The sequence below is a fragment of the Trichomycterus rosablanca genome, chromosome 15 (genome assembly GCF_030014385.1).
Source record: "Trichomycterus rosablanca isolate fTriRos1 chromosome 15, fTriRos1.hap1, whole genome shotgun sequence".
In the NCBI taxonomy this organism is placed as follows: domain Eukaryota; kingdom Metazoa; phylum Chordata; class Actinopteri; order Siluriformes; family Trichomycteridae; genus Trichomycterus; species Trichomycterus rosablanca.
Window position 1 is genome coordinate 21,676,543 of NC_086002.1, and position 6,792 is coordinate 21,683,334.

General features: G+C 40.6%; 8 non-coding genes across 8 annotated transcripts; all 8 read left to right on the forward strand.

Annotated features, from left to right (window-relative positions):
* The first annotated feature begins 1,950 nt into the window (after window positions 1–1,950).
* trnam-cau (transfer RNA methionine (anticodon CAU)) lies at window positions 1,951–2,023 on the forward strand. Its single transcript has one exon. It is a non-coding gene; the product is annotated as a tRNA-Met (tRNA).
* Window positions 2,024–2,540: 517 nt separating this feature from the next.
* On the forward strand, window positions 2,541–2,613 carry trnam-cau (transfer RNA methionine (anticodon CAU)). Its single transcript has one exon. It is a non-coding gene; the product is annotated as a tRNA-Met (tRNA).
* A 729-nt stretch (window positions 2,614–3,342) lies between these two features.
* On the forward strand, window positions 3,343–3,415 carry trnam-cau (transfer RNA methionine (anticodon CAU)). Its single transcript has one exon. It is a non-coding gene; the product is annotated as a tRNA-Met (tRNA).
* An 837-nt stretch (window positions 3,416–4,252) lies between these two features.
* trnam-cau (transfer RNA methionine (anticodon CAU)) lies at window positions 4,253–4,325 on the forward strand. Its single transcript has one exon. It is a non-coding gene; the product is annotated as a tRNA-Met (tRNA).
* Window positions 4,326–4,594: 269 nt separating this feature from the next.
* Window positions 4,595–4,667, forward strand: trnam-cau (transfer RNA methionine (anticodon CAU)). Its single transcript has one exon. It is a non-coding gene; the product is annotated as a tRNA-Met (tRNA).
* Window positions 4,668–4,895: 228 nt separating this feature from the next.
* trnam-cau (transfer RNA methionine (anticodon CAU)) lies at window positions 4,896–4,968 on the forward strand. The gene has a single exon. It is a non-coding gene; the product is annotated as a tRNA-Met (tRNA).
* Window positions 4,969–5,221: 253 nt separating this feature from the next.
* On the forward strand, window positions 5,222–5,294 carry trnam-cau (transfer RNA methionine (anticodon CAU)). The gene has a single exon. It is a non-coding gene; the product is annotated as a tRNA-Met (tRNA).
* Window positions 5,295–5,516: 222 nt separating this feature from the next.
* Window positions 5,517–5,589, forward strand: trnam-cau (transfer RNA methionine (anticodon CAU)). The gene has a single exon. It is a non-coding gene; the product is annotated as a tRNA-Met (tRNA).
* Window positions 5,590–6,792: the final 1,203 nt, after the last annotated feature.

A 6,792-nucleotide genomic window follows, 5' to 3' on the forward strand; every position in this document is an offset into this window, starting at 1 on the left:
ACCACATAGCGTTTTTGGCCATGTTTGTTAAAAAAAAAACAGTTACGAATGACCACTACTTCTGTCGTTCAGAACGTAAACACTGTAACCGGAAGTCAAAAACCGGCTTCAGCTACGAATCACGGGAAAGGCCAAAGTTCAGGAAAATCGTGGATAGGTGCACTTTGTAGCTCTACAGTTCCACTGTCGTCCATCAGTTACTCTGCATACTTTGTTAGCCCTCTTTTACCTTATTCTCCAATGGTCAGGACCCCCAAAGGACCACCACAGAGTAGGTATTATTTAGGTGGTGGATCATTCTCAGCACTGCAGTGACACTGACGTGGTGGTGGTGTGCTAGTGTGTGTTGTGCTGGTATGAGTGGATCAGACACAGCAGCGCTGCTGGAGTTTTCAAATACCATGTCCACTTACTGTCCACTCTTAAATTATACACACCTGCTTTGTTGGTCCACCTTGTGGATGTAGTCAGAGATGGTAGGTCGTCTGTTGCTTATTATTGTATTACTATTATTGTTGTTGTTCTTGTTGCTTATTGTAACTTTTAAGTTTACGTTATCCACAGTATTCAGTGAGCTTCAATTATTTAGCAGCTGTTGTCTAATGCTAGAAACTGTTAGCCTTTTAGCTAACGTTATCTGAAGTGTTTCAGTTCAGACTACCAGTTAACCTGAAACTCACTAGATAACATTACCATAAACAGTTTTCATTTCCAAATTGCTCTCTTATAATATCTCTAATAGACTTTCTGCTTACTTTTTGCTTAGTAAAAAGTTGTTAAGATTAAACGTTTATTTACCTCACACGAACGAACGAGTCCTCTTTTTCAACGGCTCGCATCGCACTGTTGCTATGGTGACGCTGTTCCGCCGGCGCTGAATCAGAGACTGGACGCTGGGCCACAGCCGGACAACCAGCGTCGGCGCGCACGCGTTTCTACGAGCACCAGCCGAACCCAGCTGTGGTAACAACTGGGCCGGATCTGGCTACATTGATTCTGGTCGATTCTGACACTCGGCCGAATGTGCCGATAGAAAAGTGGGAACTGGGCCAGATGAGTGTGCTAGCTGGGTAGTTACTGTGCCTAATCTAAGCCCAGTTAGCAGACTGGTTTTATGTCATTTTAGTGACTTTCATCAGCACTGTAAATAGAACAGGTAGTGAAGATACACTTACAGACAGAAGGGTGTGAGTTTGATTCTCATCCAGTTTTTGATGCTTACATTTAGGTCATGAGTTTGATCCTCTCACTGGGCAAGACCTTTGAGGGACCAGTTTAGTTGCTCAGCTTAATCTAAGCCCAACACTGTAAATTGAACAATTAGAGAGCCTTCTTACAGTCAGAAGGGTGTGAGTTTGATTCTCATCCAGTTCTTGATGCTTACATTTAGGTCGTGAGTTCAAGGCAAGGCCTTTGAGGGACCAGTTGAGTTACTGTGCCTAATCTAAGCCCAGTTAGCAGTTAGCAGTCATTTAGTGACTTTCATCAGCACTGTAAATAGAACAGGTAGTAAACATTCATTTACAGTCAGAAGGGTGTGAGTTTGATTCTCATCTTGTTCTTGATGCTTACATTTAGATTCTGCTTTTCAAAAATGTGCTTAAACTTCAGCCAATGAAACGGTCAGATTCAGATGTCTCCACATGTCTCTGTCAGCCGCGTTAGCACAGTAGGTAGCGCGTCAGTCTCATAATCTGAAGGTAGTGAGTTGGGTCCTCACACAGGGCAAGGCCTTTGAGGGACCAGTTTAGTTGCGGACTGGTTTTATGTCATTTAGTGACTTTCATCAGCACTGTAAATAGAACAGGTGGTGAACATACAGTCAGAAGGGTGTGAGTTTGATTCAATTTTTTTATGCTTAGATTTAGATTCTGCATTTCAATATTTAAATTTATTATCTAAACTACAACTACAAAAACTGCCAGATTCAGTCTAGACATATAGCTGTCAGCCTTGTTAGCGCAGTAGGTAGCACGTCAGTCTCATAATCTGAAGGTAGTGAGTTCGATCCTCACACGGGGCAAGGCCTTTAAGGGACCAGTTTAGTTGCAGACTGGTTTTATGTCATTCAGTGACTTTCATCAGCACTGTAAATAGAACAGGTGGTGAACATACACTTACAGTCAGAAGGGTGTGAGTTTAATTCTCATCTTGTTCTTGATGCTTACATTTAGATTCTGCTTTTCAATATTGTGCCTAAACTTCAGCCAATGAAACGGTCAGATTCAGATGTCTCCACATGTCTCTGTCAGACTCGTTAGCGCAGTAGGTAGCGCGTCAGTCTCATAATCTGAAGGTCGAGAATTCGATCCTCACACTGGGAAAGCCCTTTGAGGGACCAGTTTAGTTGCAGACTGGTTTTATGTCATTTAGTGACTTTCATCAGCACTGTAAATAGAACAGGTAGTAAACATTCATTTACAGTCAGAAGGGTGTGAGTTTGATTCTCATCCAGTTTTTGATGCTTAGATTTAGATTCTGCTTTTCAATATTATATTCAATTTAATATTATATTGAGATGTCTCCACATGTCTTTTTCAGCCTTGTTAGCGCAGTCGGTAGCGCGTCAGTCTCATAATCTGAAGGTCGTGAGTTCGATCCTGACACGGGGCAAGGCCATTGAGGGACCAGTTTAGTTGCAGACTGGTTTTATGTCATTTAGTGACTTTCATCAGCACTGTAAATAGAACAGGTGGTGAACATACAGTCAGAAGGGTGTGAGTTTGATTCTCATCCAGTTCTTGATGCTTACATTTAGGTCGTGAGTTCAAGGCAAGGCCTTTGAGGGACCAGTTGAGTTACTGGGCCTAATCTAAGCCCAGTTAGCAGACTGGTTTCATGTCATTTAGTGACTTTTATCAGCACTGTAAATAGAACAGGTAGTAAATATTCATTTACAGTCAGAAGGGTGTGAGTTTGATTCTCATCCAGTTTTTGATGCTTAGATTTAGATTCTACTTTTCAATATCATATTCAGTTTAATATTATATTCAGATGTCTCCACATGTCTTTTTCAGCCTCGTTAGTGCAGTCAGTAGCGCGTCAGTCTCATAATCTGTAGGTCGTGAGTTTGATCCTCACATGGGGCAAGGCCTTTGAGGGACCAGTTTAGTTACTGTGCCTAACCTAAGCCCAGTTAACAGACTGGTTTCATGTCATTCAGTGACTTTTACCAGCACTGTAAATAGAACAGGTAGTGAACATACACTTACAGTCAGAAGGGTGTGAGTTTGATTCTCATCTTGTTCTTGATGCTTACATTTAGATTCTGCTTTTCAAAAATGTCCTTAAACTTCAGCCAATGAAACGGTCGGATTCAGATGTCTCCACATGCCTTTGTCAGCCACGTTAGCGCAGTAGGTAGCGCGTCAGTCTCATAATCTGAAGGTCGTGAGTTCGATCCTCACACGGGGCAAGGCCTTTCGGAGACCAGTTCAGTTACTGTGCCTAAGCCAAGCCCAGTTAGCCGGCTGGTTTCATGTCATTTAGTGACTTTCATCAGCACTGTAAATAGAACAGGTGGTGAACATACACTTACAGTCAGAAGGGTGTGAGTTTAATTCTCATCTTGTTCTTGATGCTTACATTTAGATTCTGCTTTTCAATATTGTGCCTAAACTTCAGCCAATGAAACGGTCAGATTCAGATGTCTCCACATGTCTCTGTCAGCCTCGTTAGCGCAGTAGGTAGCGTGTCAGTCTCATAATCTGAAGGTCGAGAATTCGATCCTCACACTGGGAAAGGCCTTTGAGGGACCAGTTTAGTTGCAGACTGGTTTTATGTCATTTAGTGACTTTCATCAGCACTGTAAATAGAACAGGTAGTAAACATTCATTTACAGTCAGAAGGGTGTGAGTTTAATTCTCATCTTGTTCTTGATGCTTACATTTAGATTCTGCTTTTCAATATTGTGCCTAAACTTCAGCCAATGAAACGGTCAGATTCAGATGTCTCCACATGTCTCTGTCAGCCTCGTTAGCGCAGTAGGTAGCGCGTCAGTTTCATAATCTGAAGGTCGAGAATTCGATCCTCACACTGGGAAAGGCCTTTGAGGGACCAGTTTAGTTGCAGACTGGTTTTATGTCATTTAGTGACTTTCATCAGCACTGTAAATAGAACAGGTGGTGAACATACAGTCAGAAGGGTGTGAGTTTGATTCTCATCCAGTTTTTGATGCTTAGATTTAGATTCTGCTTTTCAATATTATATTCAATTTAATATTATATTTAGATGTCTCCACATGTTTTTGTCAGCCTTGTTAGCGCAGTCGGTAGCGCGTCAGTCTCATAATCTGAAAGTCGTGAGTTCGATCCTCACACGGGGCAAGGCCTTTGAGGGACCAGTTTAGTTACTGTGCCTAACCTAAGCCCAGTTAACAGACTGGTTTCATGTCATTTAGTGACTTTCATCAGCACTGTAAATAGAACAGGTAGTAAACATTCATTTACAGTCAGAAGGGTGTGAGTTTGATTCTCATCTTGTTCTTGATGCTTACATTTAGATTCTGCATTTCAATATTTAAATTTATTATCTAAACTACAACTACAAAGCCAATGAAACGGTCAGATTCAGATGTCTCCACATGTCTCTGTCAGCCTCGTTAGCGCAGTAGGTAGCGCGTCAGTCTCATAATCTGAAGGTCGTGAGTTCGATCCTCACACGGGGCAAGGACTTTGAGGGACCAGTTTAGTTGCAGACTGGTTTTATGTCATTTAGTGACTTTCATCAGCACTGTAAATAGAACAGGTAGTAAACATTCATTTACAGTCAGAATGGTGTGAGTTTGATTCCATTTTTTTATGCTTAGATTTAGATTCTGCATTTCAATATTTAAATTTATTATCTAAACTACAACTACAAAAACTGCCAGATTCAGTCTAGACATGTTGCTGTCAGCCTCGTTAGCGCAGTAGGTAGCGTGTCAGTCTCATAATTTGAAGGTCGTGAGTTCGATCCTCACACGGGGCAAGGCCTTTGAGGGACCAGTTTAGTTACTGTGCCTAATCTAAGCCCAGTTAGCCGACTGGTTTCATGTCATTTAGTGACTTTTACCAGCACTGTAAATAGAACAGGTAGTGAACATACACTTACAGTCAGAAGGGTGTGAGATTAATTCTCATCTTGTTCTTGATGCTTACATTTAGATTCTGCTTTTCAATATTGTGCCTAAACTTCAGCCAATGAAATGGTCAGATTCAGATGTCTCCACACGTCTCTGTCAGCCTCGTTAGCGCAGTAGGTAGCGTGTCAGTCTCATAATCTGAAGGTCGTGAGTTCGATCCTCACACGGGGCAAGGCCTTTGAGGGACCAGTTTAGTTGCAGACTGGTTTTATGTTATTTAGTGACTTTCATCATCACTGTAAATATAACAGGTGGTGAACATACAGTCAGAAGGGTGTGAGTTTGATTCCAGTTTTTAATGATTAGATTTATATTCTGCGTTTCAATATTTAAATTTATTATCTAAACTACAACTACAAAAACTGTCAGATTCAGTCTAGACATGTTGCTGTCAGCCTCGTTAGCGCAGTAGGTAGCGCGTCAGTCTCATAATTTGAAGGTCGTGAGTTCGATCCTCACACGGGGCAATCCTTTCAGAGACCAGTTTAGTTACTGTGCCTAATCTAAGCCCAGTTAGCCGACTGGTTTCATGTCATTTAGTGACTTTTACCAGCACTGTAAATAGAACAGGTAGTGAACATACACTTACAGTCAGAAGGGTGTGAGTTTGATTCCATTTTTTTATGCTTAGATTTAGATTCTGCATTTCAATATTTAAATGTATTAGCTAAACTACAACTACAAAAACTACCAGATTCAGTCTAAACATGTTGCTGTCAGCCTCGTTAGTGCAGTAAGTAGCGTGTCAGTCTCATAACCTAAAGGTCATGAGTTCGATCCTCACATGGGGCAAGGCCTTTGAAGGACCAGTTTAGTTAGTGTGCCTAATCCAAGCACATTTAGCAGACTTTCATCAGCACTGTAAATAAAACAGGGAGTGAACATTCTTACGTTCAGAAGGATGTGAGATTCAAAGAGTTTTTTGCCTTGTTTTGATTCGCTCATAGAAAGCGTGCAGCACAGCGTTTTTATTTCTTTCTGGATCAATAAAGTATCTATCTATCTATGGAGGACGAACAATGACAAGTATAAATAAATAAATGCACAAATAAATAATGCAATAAATAAATAAATAAACTAATAAATACATTTTCGTCATCAAAAAGGACATATTTAAGTAAATGGCCTGGAAAGAGTAACTGATGGTTTAGTTCAGCTCAGTGCTGATATGGATGTGGACATTGACCTGACCTGACCTGTGTTAGACAGTCTTCAAGAAGTCGCCCGCCAACTTCACATTCTCTCAGAGACAGAGGAAGCGAACGTTGGACGTCCATCCTACATTTTACCTCCGCGTATAATCACCGCGGTCACGCGCCATCTGCACTTTAAAAAAGCTCGCTCACGCTACCCACACTTCATTTTTTACTGCACGTCTAAACCGTATTATACGGTAATACCACTGCGAAGATAAAATCATCTCTTTACAGCTTAATATACTGGTGTTGGTCATAAAATTAGAATATCATGAAAAAGTTGATTTATTTCAGTAATTCCATTCAAAAAATTAAACTTGTATATTATATTCATTCATTACACACAGCCTGATATATTTTAAATGTTTATTTCTTTTAATGTTGATGATTATAACTGACAACTAATGAAAACCCCAAATTCAGTATCTCAGAAAATTAGAATATTACTTAAGACCAAAACAAAAAAAGGATTTT